Genomic DNA, 17,019 nt, shown 5'->3' with positions numbered 1-17,019 from the left:
GTCGACATATATTTACTGGAGGACAGCTATGTTAACCACTAACATATATTTATTGAATATTTATCATATGCAAGCATTTTGCTAGGCATTATGGGGATTATTAAGATAAATCAGCCATGGGCTGTGCTCTCCAGCACTCAGCAAGTGTATTCTTAGACAATGACTCAAGTATGGAAGAAGAGCAATATATATAAAATTATTGTAACTCAAGATAGGAAGTGATGAGTGCTATGAACAAGATATCCTTAAACTATTATGTACATTTGAAGCACTATATGTATATAAGAATAGTTAGGATTTGAATAAGTAGGGAAAAGATAGGAGAGAAAGCAAATGAAACTCTAAGAATAAAGGCAAAAAGGTGGGAAACTACCAGAAGTAGGAATATCAGCTTTTCTGGCATGTTTGGTATATGAAGAGAAATGATACTGGGCAAATTTGGAAATATAAATGGAGTACAAAAAGTAGAGGGCTTTGATGACTAGAGTAACACATTCAGACTTTAATCTGTAAATAATTTGGACCACTTGGGTTTTGAATAGAGGAGTGGTATTCTGCTGAGATGTATATACTGAAATTGGAGCAGAAACCAGTACATCAATAACATTATTTCAATAATGCAAGATAGAAGGAATAAAGGTCCAAACTTGAATTACAGTGGTAGAGAGAGAGAGAGAGTGAGAGAGAAGAGGCACTAGACAAAAACAACAACAACAACAACAACAACAACAAATAAGTGAGCTTGGCACACATTGAGGGTGGTTGCTGGAGACAAGGATGTGGACCTCTTCAATAATGACACTAAGGCTTTCAGCTTCGGGGCTGGATGATGATGTGAATGAAAGGAAGAAGAACACAGCTACAGTGGAAAAGCTGATGACACTCAGTTTAGGAGTACTGAGTTTGATACCTGTAAGATATTCAGAAGAATCTGAGTAGACAACTCAATGAGGGAATGAAGCTCGGAATGAGTTCTGGACAAGTGACAGACATTTAATGTCATCATTTAGAAGTGGCAGTTGAAGCTCTAAGATTGGATATGACTTTCACCTAAACAAAGACCTAGCTGAGGACTGGTGAATTCCTGTGCTAGCGCTCTCAAACAACCGAGGAGCTAATTTCCTCCCCCAAATTTTAGGAGATCCTGTATATAAAGCAGTATAGAGGAGATAGTTATAATTTAGTACAGATGTTTCTCTGAGCAGCTTCTATGTGTTTGGGGATGTTTGTGTTTATGGGCATGTGTGCACATCTAGGCCCATGTGCATGTATAGATAGTGCTATGTGTAATCCCTCTTTGTGTATGTGTGTGAGATGAGAAAGGACAGGAGAGATGAAAACTAGAAAGAGTAAGAAAAGCGATATAAGATATAAAGGCAAAATGTACTGGATGTACAACGACAGAAAAGGTTACCTTTGGCAAGAAAACTTTTATGTATTTATTATCTATCTATCATCTATCATCAATCATCTATCTATCAATTATTAATTTGATATGGGCCTTGAAGAAAGAATGTGGCCCACTTTAGATGGAAAGTATTCAAATTCAATGAGGACAAGAAGATTATCTTTGCTTTTTCTTTGTTAGTGTTTTGCAAAGTAATCATAGACAAATATCACTGATATTTGCACCAAAAAGATTGGCTTCTGAACATAGCTTTGCTAATGACTTAGACTGTTCCATCTCTGATAGGTCAGTGACTTGCAGGTCTCATTTTTCTAATCCATACTTTGAGGAACAGAAGAGAATTACCATTGATGTAATGTATTACTCCAATACGCTGATTCCTTTGATTGCTTTCTAGTCCAGTGTTCACTGAACCAAAAGCCTGATTTGTATATAGCAAGTGAATTGAGTGGTTAGTCTTATTTTATCAAAATGAATGTTTAAGCACTTCTCTTTCTCAACACTATTTCCTCTTCTACTTCTTTTCTCAACTATATATGAAATATAAAATTGAAAGGTTTGAGTAAGAAGCTTCAAGTTACATTATCTAATTTGAGCTGCACTATAAGGTATAACTCTTTCTAATTTTACTCTTATGGTGAAGATATAAGGACAGATGAGAAAGCTCTTCACCTTTCTTGTTCTTTGACAATTGATTACATTCAGCAATTAAGTTTTGCCGTACATTTCATGGGACAATTATGTTAGAGCTGAAGTCCACGTTAGTGTATATAATTTATCTTTTTTTTTTTTTTTTTTTTTTTTTTTTTTAAGATGAGAGAGTTAAGAGTCAAAGAGGTCAGGTAACTGGTTCAAGTTCCTATAGAATGCTGTTGGCAGAATGGCAAAAATAGGAATTTTCTGACCTTAGGTGTTTAACAGCTATTTGCTTGACATCACTCTATTGAGGGATTTCAGTCACAACAGTTCAGGCATAACCACATGTACTACATCAATCATTGACTGTCTGTCATGGATTAATATCCATATCCATATTTTAATTTCAAGTTTTATTATTTCAAGTCATATGTGGTGTAGCCTGTAATTTGTTTTGTTGGGTAGGGTTTGATGTTAAAGGAAAGAGAAGCAGTCCTCTAAGACACTTAGTTAAATATCAAAATATTAGGCCTATCTCTTTATTCAAGGTAGTTCCTTTATTTTTATTTTATTTTATTTTATTTTATTTTATTTTATTTTATTATTTTATTTCACTTATTTATTTATTTTTTCTCCCTGGAGACACTGTACATGTCTTCATCTCTTTCTCCATACTTTTTCTTGGATAGTAGGCTGCCCTATTAAAATTACATGCCATTAGAAGATGACCCCAAATTACCCTAATTCCTGATAAATAAAGGTCTTCCAGCTGAGACAACATTATTCTCCTTCTATGTCTTCATGGTTGTTTTTTTTTTCTTTTTCTTTGCAATTCAAATATAAATTTTATTTTTTTATTTATGATAAATAATCTTTTTTTATAACTTGTTTTATTATTTTTTAAAATTTACATCCAAATTAGTTAGCATATGGTGAAACAACGATTTCAGGAGTAGATTCCTTAGTGCCCCTTACCCATTTAGCCCATCCCTCCTCTCACAACCCCTCCCGTAACCCTCAGTTTGTTCTCCATATTTATGAGTCTCTACTGTTTTGTCCCCCTCCCTCCCGGTTTTTATATTATTTTTGTTTCCCTTCCCTTATGATTATCTGTTTTGTCTCTTAAAGTCTTCATATGAGTGAAGTCATATGATTTTTGTCTTTCTCTGACTAATTTCACTTAGCATAATACCCTCCAGTTCCATTGACATGTTGCAAATGACAAGATTTCATTCTTTGTGATTGCCAAGTAATACTCCATTGTGTGTGTATATATATATATACACACACATGTATACATATATACACACACATGTATACATATATATATATATATATATATATATATATATATATATATACCACTTCTTTTTTATCCATTCATCCATCGATGAACATTTGGGCTCTTTCCATACTTTGGCTATTGTTGATAGTACTGCTATAAACATGGGGGTGCATGTGTCCTTCAAAACAGCACACCTGTATCCCTTGGATAAATGCCCAGTAGTGCAATTGCTGGGTCATAGGGTAGTTCTATTTTTAGTTTTTTGAGGAACCTCCATACTGTTTTCCAGAGTGGCTGCATCAGCTTGCATTACCATTAATTTTCTTGTTTATTCCAATTACTTGCAAAGAGTTAAGGTGCTTTTCCTTAAGCGGAATGTAATTTCAAGTACTGTTTCTTTAAGTGTGTTGCAGACTAGAGAGCCAACAACATCCAAAAAAATGGAAAACTTACAAAAATTTCATTGTACATGTTTCAACTCTAAGCCTAGTGATAAATAATCTTTGCAGATGTTTCATTTGTAAATATCTTTTTTAACTGTCTTTAGCAATTTGAATATAAATATGTAAGTATTGTGCTGTGTAAGTGACCTGGTAAGGAAATAAAAGCCCAAATAAACAACAACCACAACAACACAACACCAGTAAATAATAATGATAATAACAATAATGATAATGACAAATATGAGATGGAATGAAAGGAAAAGACTAAATAGTTCACATTGTGCCAATAGACTTTGTGCTATGTACTCATCTTTTTGGGACACACTGAATATCAACTTGTGATTTGTAGATAAGTGATGTAAATCCCAGCTCCAGCCCTGGCTGTATTGAAACACTGAGGCAATCACAAACCCTCTCTGGGTCAATTTTCTTCTGTACAATGCGAATGTTAATATTACGAATGATTTAAAAATCTAGAAGTATGTTAGGGAATATATATTGCACATTCATATGTTCCTCTTTACTACTGTAGTCAAATAAATTAAAAGTTATAGTCTTTGAAAATGTTATCCAGATGCCGTGTTTTCAATTCCAAAATGGAGTCCTATCTGATAAGCAACAATTTCACAAGCCTAGATAGACAACATATTGTTTTCTCTCTTCAAAAGTACATATTTTTCTGAATCATACTTTCTCAAGATGAATCATTGTTATGTAAATAAAGTGATTGATGAATCTCTTGGCAAGAGGAAATAAATAATTTGTGTTATCTTCAAATAAATGTACCGTTATGAGTAGTATTTATCTAATAAGATTGAAAAGAACTAGAAGTGTTTATTATTAGATGTTTTTCATGACTATTACATATATTCTGAAAATCAGAGAGACCAATAGATTTTGTTTCCCTTTCCACACACCAAGAAAAATTTGATCAAGGGGATGCTTCACACTGTAATTGGTTTCCATTGATTACTGAATTTTAAGACGTATTTTCTTCCCCTGTTCTTGACACTGTGATTTAGAGAAATATATGCATCTCTCTCCACAATAATCTGGTGGACTCAACCCATGTGCATCAATAACTGGGAAAAATAATTTATAAAAGTAAAGTCTAAAGAAATCAACTATATATTTTTTTCTGAACAAAACAATAAGCTCTCTAGCTTTAAAACAATAGTCTCGATAGAGAAAATTTTAAAAGTTTAACAGAGTTGAATATTCACTATGAGAAGTATGTTAAAAGCTTTCCTTTTATTAAAAAAAGTTTTCCATTTTTAGGAAATTAAGTATATTTGATATTTTTTTAATGTTTATTTTATTTTGAGAGAGAGAGAGCATGAGCAGGGCAGGAGGAGGAGAAGGAGAAGGAGAGAGAGGGAGAGAGGGAATCCTAAGCGTTTTCATGTTCAGCCTGACATGGGGCTTCATCTCACAATGGTGAGATCATGACCTGAGCCAAAGTCAAGAGTCAGAAGTATAACCGACTAATCCACCCAGGTGCCCCAGTATGTTTGCTATTTTTATAAATTTGTATTTACAAATACAATTACAGAAACTTCACTGTAACTATATCTTCATAACCAAAAACATAAGTCCAATTTAAACTCTCATGCATGATTTTCTTACTAAGTTTTCTTTGACTTTGTGCATTGTGTGTGTGTGTGTCTGTATGTGTGTCTATGTCTGTGTGTCTATCTGTCTGTGTGTGCCTTTCAAATATGAAAAAAACATTGGTACCTGCTATGATTAGCAGCTGTATTTCTATATGGTTTATTCAAATATTTATTTCTACTAGTATATTTTTCCATTAAAAAGAGAAAGTAAAATACCGCAGATATACAGTGGACTTTCTTCACTGCATTAAGCACATTAAACACAAATTGCTATATTCACAGTCCCTTCTATAAGAAACTAAAACTAGTAATATAGAAATAAGATAAAGGTAAGACAAGGCAAACCTAAGTTATGAGAAAGCAGTTTCGACACACACACTATCTGGAAGGTAAAGAAGATCTATTCAAATCAGAAGGTAAGACTAAGCCAATTGGAAAGTAAAATAAAATAAAATAAAATAAATAAAAAAATAAAAACTATGTATAAGAGCTTAATTGCATTATTGGGAAATATATAAAGGAAATAGCCATATAATCCTATTACTAAGATTCCTAAGACTGTTGTGATTCAGCTACTTTACAGTCTTAGTCCCCATGGAGTCGGGCCATATTGCAAACCCTAATCTTGGAATTTTCTAATCTCTCCTTTATCTTACCATGCCATGTATTTCCTGAAAACAAAAGTCTCTTATTTAGGTTCACTGGAGTGAGCTTCTATACCTTATAACTACCTAGAAAACCACATTACCTTTTAGTTCTAGATTCTTTAGCATTATTCAGAGAAATTGCTCCTTCCAGAAAAGTTTCTTACCCATAGCTGTCTATTTATTCATACAGTAATCACTGAGAGGTCATGGGACTTAAATATCCTTGGAGGAATTAGTTCTGCTAGCTCATTTGATCAGCTGCCTAGTTGCATAACTCGGGGAAAAAAATGTGACAAATGGGTAGTTTTAACTATTGTTAAAAGTTTATTTTTACACTTTAATCTGCACAGATTGTTTTCTCACTTCAGTCTTGTTATTGAGAATGCCAGCATTCCTGCTGTTAGCACTCAGATTTGAGATACTAAACATACCAGGCCCTGATTTACTTTGTAAACAATTCACCACATATTTTATTTTATAAAAATTCTTATGGGTTTCAAAGGCTTTATGAATGATATGGTTCAAAAGATAAATCTTTCCAGAGGGGGGGGGATGCCAATTATCACAGCTTCATCATGGGGCTTTATGTGCATTAAAGATTCTAGATGTAAAGAAAGAAAAAACTTTTTGAACACCTGCTGTAAGCCTAGTGCTGTAAGTGTATGTAACTGTATTGTCATTTAAATCTTACAAACACAACAAGGTAGGCATGATTATCTCCATTTTAATTAAGAGGAAACTGATTATTTGAAAGGTTAAATAACTTGTTCAACATCACTGAGCTATTAAATGACAGGTAAGAGCTACAAATCTAGGACTACATTAATTCTGAAGCCAACTTTTCCTCCTTATTCTATGTTGCTCCCCAGGAAAAGTTCCCACTGTTTGCAAAGCAGAATTCATTTAGTCATTTCCAATTTTGTAGACAACTAAATTCCACTTCAAATACAGGGTATTTTCTTACCCTCTACATCCTCCCCCTCCCCATCCAACCAGGTTAATCTCTGTTTCTTTGTCTGTCTGTATCTCTCTCTTTCCATTTCTAATTATCTTTATCTATCTATCTATCTATCTATCTATCTATCATCTATCTATCTATATGTATATCAATACCCATATCATTTCTCTAATATATACATATATGTACTATATGTATATTTCTACTATATGTACTATATATAGTAAATATAGTATATTTCTACTATATTTCTCTAATATATACATATATGTACTATAATATACATATTTTCTATATATTTGATTTCTCTATATATTCTATTTTTCTCTATATTTCTATATATATTATATATATATAGTATATATTATAGAACTGTTTTTTTTTTGTAAAACTAATTACAATTGTAACTGATTGTTCAATCTGATCGCACTGTATCCGTTTGCTCAATTTCTGTTTCTCTTGTAATCTATAAGCTTAAGCAGGACAGAGACCACATTGTTTTGTTACCTTTGTAATTCAAACAGTACCTGGTACAAAGTCAGTGCTCAAGAATACTTGGTACCTTAACCAAAGAATCTATTTGTCAGGGTACTTGGGTGACTCAGTTAAGTGTCTGACTTCTGCTCAGGTCATGATCTCATGGGTTACAGCCCTGCGTTGGGCTCTGTGTTGACAGCTCAGAGCCTGGAGCCTCTTTGGATTCTGTGTCGCCCCCTCTCTCTGCCACTTTCTTGCTCATGTTCTGTCTCTGTCTCTCTCTCAAAAATAAATAAACACTTAAAAAAAAAGAATCTTTTTTTAGATGAAGGCAGAATCATTGGTAATCACAAAATTCAGATTTTTAAACTTTTGTAAAGGGTGGCAAAGGTGAGATGGAGTGCAAATTCAAGGGAGGCAAATAGGTTAAGAAACAGAGAAGTCAGGATGTTGAATGGATCATTGTTATAAATGTGGATGTTACCCAGACAGAGTAACATTGGTAAAGGAGGAAGACTGAACTAAGAGGATGAAACATTACTGCAATAGAGTTCATTGCAACTACTAAAAACATGCCATGATCCTTTTTCTTAATTTACTGATGTTTTCATTTCTTTGTTTTCCACTCAAAGACTTCAATGGTCTAGTCCTAAATTATCTTTTCAACTTTACTTCTTACTCTTCCCCTTCATGCATCTATGCATGATTATTCTATGTAACAAAAATGCTTGTTATATTCAAAAATATACTTTACTTGTAACTGGTTATGAGCTATCCACATGCTGTGTGCTCTTATCTAAAAATACCTTAATATCATCCCATGCACACTAAAGTTTATCTATCAGTAAACTTCACTTCACATTCCATCTCAGAAGACAATGACAGCAATGGTGATGATGAAGAAGGGAAAGAGGAGGAGGAAGAAGAAAAGACAGTTGAGAGGAAGGAGAAAGAGAAAGAGAAGAAAAAAGTGAAAGAGGAAGAAGAAAAGGAGAATAAATAAAAAGCGAGAGAGAAGGCAAAAAAAGAAAACAAGAAAACATCCACCCTCCTAGTAAAACACAAACAACTTCTATAATAACCCCAGAAAGATATTTTGTCCCATATTTCTGGATTACTGTGGTGTCTTATTTCTTTTGATACTAATTATGTTATACCATGCATTACAGTTATTTATATACAGCTATTCCAATTATCTTACTAGTTGAAAGCATCATGGTCAAATCTGAATTCTGCTATCTGGCCCTAGTCTTTCTGATGTCTTTGAAACGTGTCCTTCAAAATTGCAGGTTGTTATAAGCAAACTTATCTTTTTGTATAGCTGTTTTAACTCCTTACTCTAACTGCTCATCTAAAAGTAATGTGCATTTTCCTTTATAATATTCACTTGGCTTTCATTACTCAGCAGAATAGAGCTGTGACATACTGCCAATCCAGTCTTTTCTCGAAAAAGCCATTCAAGATTCCAGATCAACACTTGAATCTGTTGGTTTGTCTTTCCTACTACTAATACAAGAGCTATTGTCCTGAGCCAAGCAAGCAAATAAACAAAGAACAGCAGACAGCAAATATAACAAATATTTTATATTTAATGCTAATTCTCTGCTTCAAAGTAAAATCTGAACCCTCTAGCAATGCATTGAAAAACCTTACTAATTTGTACTTTTCCTCTCCAGTTAATCTTGTATTTAGTAACTCTTCTCACAAATCTTACTCTGTAGCCACACAATACTTTTCTCCAATTCTCAAAATAACCATGGCACTTTACAACCACATGCTTTTGCCTTTTTCTGTACTTCATGTAACCTCTCCCTCTATTTAATAAACTAACATTCAGTTTTTAAAATCATTCCCCAATTTCATCTCCCCATCTTTAGAAGAATTAATTTCACTGTATTGTTTTCACAGTGCACAATTCAAAACATTATTTTAGTGCATATCTCATGGCATTTTAATGATGTTTACTTTTTTATATTCCTCACTGCATTATGGTTTCTAGCAGTGAGGAAATGGAGTTTGTTCTTTTGTATCTGCAGTGCCAGTGTATAAATTGATGAACTTCTATCTGGCTACATGTCATTCTTTGGATGAGCCTGGGTTCCTTGGTTCATGGTTTCTCCCATTGAATTCTTGATTTCATTTTCCTACTAAAATTTTGATTCACTATCTTGGATTGGTTCTTAAAAACATTTCTTTGTTCCTCATTTAAAGCTTGAAAGTGTTTCAGGAGCAAACCAAGGAATTTCCTCATAATCTTTCTAGGATTTCATGTTCATGTCTTTTCTGATTTCTTTCCATAAACATAATGTAATTTAAATCTTTGACCTTAATCTCTGGTTTATTTGGTCCCTGATTCTGCTATCTTTTCCATCCAATCTATTCTGTAAACAACTCCAGCTTAATCTTCATAAAATAATATTGTCATCATTTATTTTCCTCTCTTAAAAAATTAGTGATTTCCCATTGTCTTATTGATAAAATTTAAACTCCTCATTTTGTCATGTAAAGCCTTCAAAATCTGCTCCAAACCAAATTTATCAACCTTAGTTTTCACTTGACTAGAATAAGCCCACTGCTCTGGTTAGACTGTCTCCAAAATGGCACTTATTTATTCCTGTGTTATATTTAAATTATAAACCTATATATCCATTAAAATACTCTACATTAAGAAAGATGGATTAAGTTTCTTTAATCAGGATTACCTTCCACAACCACAGTACTCAAAATGATGGCTCCTTTCCCTAGATTCTAATAGCACTTACCACTTACATTTATCATCTCTACTTAGTCATGTTTTATTTAGTGTTTAATGTTTACATGTCCTGTTTCTCTAATGAGATAAATAATTTATTTGTGGCTAGAACCATGCCTTACACTTATTTTTGACTTATTAAACTCAGATCATTGTAGTTTCATACACATAGATAGTCTTAGTTTACTACAAGCCAAGTGATAAGGGATTACACATATAGCATAAAAAATTCAAATTCATTTAAAAATTTTTCATTACTCAAGACTGGGAAACATCATAATCCAGAATTTGCTCCAAATCCTTATAGGTAATTTCAGATTTTAATATCATTTGGGGAGAAAAATTAAATTTACCAGTTTTATTCTCTATAGATATATAAATGAAAGATACAATGTTTAAAAAATGATTAACCCATTAATATATTATGATACTGTTTTTTTCTTGGTCATTAAAAAAATTATCTTAGGTTTTAATACTGATGAAATGGAGATTATGAAGCCTGTTAATGATGGATAGATTAAACCACAATGTATTTGAGTTTTCATGTCTTTCACAAAAGAATATGTCTTGGCAATACAGATCAACAGGACTACATTAATAAGTTTCCTTATTATTTTTCTTTGTTGAACATATTATCCAGTATTAAGCCAAAATAAAGGACAAAAAGAATTTAACCACAAAATAATCATAATTATTGAATATAACTATTCACATTAAAAAGCAACAACAACTAGGAACTGGTATTTAATAGACTGCAAAGGGTACACTTTTTTTTGTTTGTTTGTTTGTTTTTTGTTTTTTTGTTTTTTTGAAAAAAGAAGGGAGTGAACCAGAAAAAGAATTTGTAATGGACAGGGTGTCTTCCTTTGCAAAGTTTCCTAGTTCCACTTGGGTGTGGGTAAATGCTTCCTAAAAAGAACCAGAAGCAGGGCTTCTCACTTTCAGTGAGTAAGTGCTCACTGAAAACATGCTAGTTATACACATGTTGGATTTCTAACACTGAAAAGTCTTTGGAAATCTGTTTGTTTGTTTTGTTTTTGTTTTATTTTTTGTTGATTTTTTAAAATTTATTTTATTTTTCATCATGATGAGGGTACTCTTTAATCCCTATCACCTATTTCACCCATCCCTCCACCCACCTCCCCTCTGGTAACCATCGGGTCTCTATCATTAAGAGTCTGTTTTTTGGTTTCTTTCTCTCTCTCTCTTTTTTTCCCTTTGCTCATTTGTTTTGTTTCTTAAATTCCACATCGAGTGACATCATATTGTATTTGTCTTTCTCTGACTGACTTATTTTTCTTAGAATTATACTCTCTAGCTCTATCCACGTTGCTGCAAATGGCAAGATTTCATTCTTTTTTTATGACTGAATAATATTCCCCCTCTCTTTTTCTCTCTGTATGTCATAACTTCTTTATCCATTCATTTATTGATGGACATGTAAAAAAAATAAATTACACATCAACTTATTCCAGCTCAAAAAATTTGTTCCCAGGTTTAAATTGGTTTAGTGAAATAATGGCTTGGGGAAGTAAGCAATTTAATGATAGATGCAAATATGATCTGTAAGGTCTTCTTTCTTAGTTTTAATATGATTTGTTTATATTGCTGGTTATTCAATTTGTGAGTAGTTTTTGTAGGTTATAACCCACTCCCCCTGTTATTTTTATCATCTTTTTTTACAAGATTTCTAAAGTTGTAGAGATAAATTAAAATATAAAATTACAATTAGATAGGAATTTACCCAAAGGATGCAGGAGTGCTGATTCATAGGGACACATATACCCCAGTGTTTATAGCAGTGCTAACAACAGTAGCCAAATTATGAAAAAAAAAACCCAATTGTCCATCAACTGATGATTGGATAAAAATATGTGGTTTATATATACAATGGAATACTACCTGGCAATAAGAAAGAATGAAATCTTGCCATTTGCAATAACATGGATGGAATTGGAGAGTATTATGTTAAGTGAAATAAGTCATTCAGAAAAAGACAGATATCATATGTTTTTACTCATATGTGGAATTTGAGAAACTTAACAGAAGACCCTGGGGGAAGGGATGGGGAAAAAATGGTTTCATCAGAGAGGGAGGCAAACCATAAGAGACTCTTAAATACAAACTGAGGGTTGATGGGGGAGAGGGGAGGGAAAAATGGGTTATGGGCATTGAGGAGAGCACTTGTTGGGATAAGCACTGGGTGTTTTATGTAAGCGATGAATCATGGGAAACTACTTCTGAAACTAAGTGCACACTGTATACACTCTATGTTAGCTAACTGGATAAATAATTATATTTAGAGGAAAAAAATTAAAAAATAATAAAATTACAATTGGAGAACTAGTGTGACATTTCAGGTCATGCACTAATCACTGTTGGATGTGTAAATTCAATATAGTAATGAAAATTATACTCAGTCCTTCTTTGGAGTTTACCATGTACCAGGTACTTCTCCAAGTCCCTTAGATATGTCAACTGTAATTCTTAGAACACTTAGAATTGCTCTAGTAATTTCCTCATTTTACCTCTCAGAAAACTAAATTAGAAAGGTTAAAACTTGTCCAAAGTCATGGTTATTAAACACTACAGGCAGAATTTTAATTCAGGAAGTCTGATTCCAGAGTCCATGATGTTCTCCACAATTTTATATAATGAATGAATTGTATTCCATGTGTTCTGTACTAAATCAGTGCCAAAGACACTTTGAAGCCAAAGACATTTTTCCATAGAAAATTGTAAGTATGGTTTGGTTATTTAACTTACAAAATGCTGCCTGGTTCGTAATAAGTGATCTAGAATACTAACACAGCTCTTTGGACTTCAGGGTCCTAGAAGCAAGGATTCTTATGGTTAAGAGAGTAGGGAAAATAAATCACCTCTCCTCTCTACATATGCTTTCTTCATGGATGCAGAGACAGACTCAGACAAAAACTTGAAAGAAAGTTGCTTATTTTTTCATATTCTGTTTTTTATTTACTTTTCTTTCCTTGTTCCTTTGCGTATATTTTTCCATCTGTCTATAATGCCAGCCCAGAACTGGGGCAATTTACAAACTTTTTTCTTCCCCAACACTGCACTCAAATGTCAACTCCGCTCTGCAGTTTCCTAATGGCCCTGTGGAGTTGGTTCCTGCTCTCTTTGCACATCTGACATATGATACCTCTTTATTTTACTGTTCACACATTGTGGTGTTACTTAACAAAATTATCACCTTGTCTATCTTCCCTATTAAATGATGTGTTCTTTGAGGATCAAAGGGTATATTATTTATCTTGAAAACCAAGAACCAAAAAAACTGTGAACTATGGCATATTCTTTATATGCATCATTAATCTTTTTTATGCATAATTATTCTAATCTTTACAATATGAAGGCAGATATAATCCCTGTTACATGAATTAAGAAACCAAGGTTTGAAAAGGTGGATCATGTAATTAAAATCAGGCAGTACTGGGATTACAAAATAATTAGGTCTGCCTCAAAAGATCTCTGCCAGACTCTCTCTGTCTCTGTCTCTGTCTCTGTGTGTGTGTGTGTGTGTGTGTGTGTATAGAGAGAGAGAGAGTTTAAATGATACTAAATTCCTTTTTATTATTTTTCATAGTCTTATCCAACTCTCTTCCCTTATAACCCCTTTTTTCTAGGAAATTGTGTCAGTAAGATTTTAAAGGTAAAAAAGATATAATTTAACTCATATATGCTCTAAAGTAAAAATGACTGGGGCACCTGAGTGGCTCAGTCAGTTAAGCATCCGACTCTTGATTTCTGCTCCGGTCATGATCCCACAATTTGTGAAGTCAAACCCCACATCAGGCTCTACGCTCACAGCATGAAGCCTGCTTGGGATTCTCTCTGCTTCCCTCTCCTGCCTCTCTCTCTTTTTCAAAATAAATGTAAAAATATTAAAATTTTTAAAAATTAAAAATTACTGATCTCTAATTCTCTTTGTGGAAATTTATTTTTTAAAGCACAATGCTTATTCACCTAAATGACTACTTAATTGGTGGAATTTTAGCTTGAGTTGTTTAAGTATAATGCCACAGAGGGGGAATAGGTTGTAGATAGTGGGTCTATTGCATTTAGCCATATCTGCCTGAGAGTCCATTTCTGAGATTAGAGCCTCTAAGTTTTTCTCATTGTTTCTTTTTAAAATTTGTTCTCTGCTTTCACTCATATCTGAATTTCAAATTCTCTAAAAGCTGCTTGAGGATACATCTTTTGTTTAAATAAAGTTAAAGTCAGAAGGGCCTGTGGCAGTGACCAACTATTATTGGTCCTATAGTGACCAATAGGACAGCTATTCATACATACAAATAATTTCTAATTTGGCTATATGTAAGATATGTACTACACGTATTTCATTATCTGGATGTCAGGATGACAGCAAAAAATTTCTTTATATTACTTTTAATTAATTTATTAAACCAATGAGTGATAGAAATATTCTGTAAGATTCTGAATTTGATATAGTCTTCATTTTCTCTTCTTCATAATTATTTTCTTTTAGTATTCTGACATTTTAAAAGAAAACCTACATTTAAGGGAAAAAAAGTGTGCTGTAATATCAAATAAACCTACTAATTATTAAGGAAATTAGGCTATGTATTCTCTTGACAGATATTTTGTCAGATAATTAACACACTATATAACAGTCAACCTTACATTCTCCATAGATGAATTGTGTCATTCCCAAAAATCAGCATAACCCCAATTTTACTTATATGGGTTACTCGTTACACTCTAATTTAATACATTTGATGGATTCGCTTTCTTGATGAATTGAGAAAAAAAATCCTCACATCTATTCCAATGAAACTGAGAAGCAGCAAATATTGGTTCTATTATAAACACGCTACTCGTACTGAGGATCATCTCTAAGTATACCCTTTAAATTTGAAATAGGTAATATTGAAGTAATTCAAACCCTTGATTTGGCAATGATGTCATAAGTGAGGCCTAATGATACAATGGAAAACACACTTACTATGAGTTAGAGGTCTAGTTCCACATGTCTTACCAACTCTGACCTTGAGTGAGGTCCTTAATGGGCTGGCAACTGAACAATGAAGCATAATATTTAGCAATGTACTTTTTAGAGTCATACAAACATAGGTAAGAGGACCTGTACCTGTCCAAATGGCAGATTCTTTAACTATAAAAGAAAGATAGGCTCAAAATGCTGTTTTTTTGTGAAGAACGAATAAGAGAATGTATGAAAAGTTTTCAGCACAGGTGCCTGATGCATAGGAAAAATATCAAGCATTATGAAGCCTTCCACTAATGTAGCTGCTATCTTCCTTACACAGCACTGAAATATATGGGTTATAAAATAGTAAGATGAATCATTGAGTTTTAAATTATTTTGAATAATGGTGAAATCATACTTATAAATGTAAATGGTCTCCCAGTATGTCTTCTTTGAAGAACACATTTATTTGAACATATTAGTTTCAGACCGTTTATTTAAAAAATAAGAATTGATTTTTCCGAAAAAATTGCAAAATAGCTCATTGGGATGAACTGTGAAAGAAACACTTCTAAATATTACAAATTGTTTTCCAGAAGCAGTTTTAGAACCCTCAATATCCTGGATGTGAATTTCAGCACTGAATAACAAAAGTGATCACAAAATAAAAATATAATTCAACAAAGAAGTGTATCAATAAAGACATATATTCAATATCCTTGTAGGATAAGAGAACCATTAAAATATCTACCATAACATTATTCAATTTTAGACAAACTAAACTAAGACAAAATGTTAAAATTGGTTCAAGAGAAAAAAATGGAAAGAAATTATTTAAAATGATTTGTAAGGAAACTTAAGTTTATTTTTATTAACCTTATTGGATACTCAGAAAAAAATCAGGTGGATCATATTAAAAATAGCAGTGCAAGGCAAGATGAAAACAGACAGCACAGGGAAATGGACATCTTAATAATAGAAAGATTGTCTAAATAAAGTGAAAAGACCTACGGCACCCATGGCAGCTCAATTACGAGGACACTCTTCAAGAAACAGTTTATTAACCTAAATTTCAATAATTATCTTAAAGGTGGTCTAAAGCTATTAATTAAATACATTTAAAAATATTCCAGAGGCAATCAACCAATTGCAGAAATACTTTGATTGCTTTATGATCACTTTAAAGTCACAGTTGCTAATTGAGATAGAATAAAATGTCAGACATTCCCTAACCTGACTGAACATAAAAATTCCTAGTGATGTAGTAAAAAAAAAAAAAAAAAAAATCTCTAATGTCCACTTCTGGCTTACTAAATCAGAGCAGCTAAGGGAAGGACCCAGGAATCTGAATTTTTAACAGGATTTTCCCAACATGATTCTGTATATTCTTTCAGCCAGCTTTCATTTGGAAATCCTATCTGGTATAAAAAAGAACTTAAAAAATATGAAGAGGTATATAATATTAAAAAAAAAAAACCTCAGCATATGTTTTAGTTCCCAATTGTATGTAATATGAAATATGTGAGAAGTGCTATGGAAAATGAAGATTCCTGGGATTTACAGGGTGAGGACAACTTGCACACAGATATCAAATTACCCTTTTCTTCCAATCCTCTCTGAAGGACAACTGGAATAGAACAACTTCACTAGTGGGGTCCAAGTGGAACATTTGGAGACCAGGTTATCCTGAGAACTGCCAGGAATAAAGTCTAGGACTTTATTCTTTTTGGAAGTTTCCTGAAGGGTCAGCCTTTAGAGGCTAGAAAAACATTCTTAAAGACACTGTACCATCTCTTAGCTGATGTGGTTTGGACAGGGCTGCTGACTCATT

The 17,019-nt window shown here is 32.9% G+C and overlaps 1 protein-coding gene across 3 annotated transcripts in view; it reads right to left on the bottom strand.

The window, feature by feature from the left end:
- Window positions 1-17,019, bottom strand: part of CNTN5 (contactin 5) — a 1,351,205-nt gene that overhangs the window by 342,722 nt on the left and 991,464 nt on the right. The gene's annotated exons all lie outside the window — the stretch shown is intronic.

The sequence above is a fragment of the Acinonyx jubatus genome, chromosome D1 (assembly GCF_027475565.1).
Source record: "Acinonyx jubatus isolate Ajub_Pintada_27869175 chromosome D1, VMU_Ajub_asm_v1.0, whole genome shotgun sequence".
Classification (NCBI taxonomy): domain Eukaryota; kingdom Metazoa; phylum Chordata; class Mammalia; order Carnivora; family Felidae; genus Acinonyx; species Acinonyx jubatus.
This window is presented reverse-complemented; position numbering and strand designations above follow the sequence as displayed.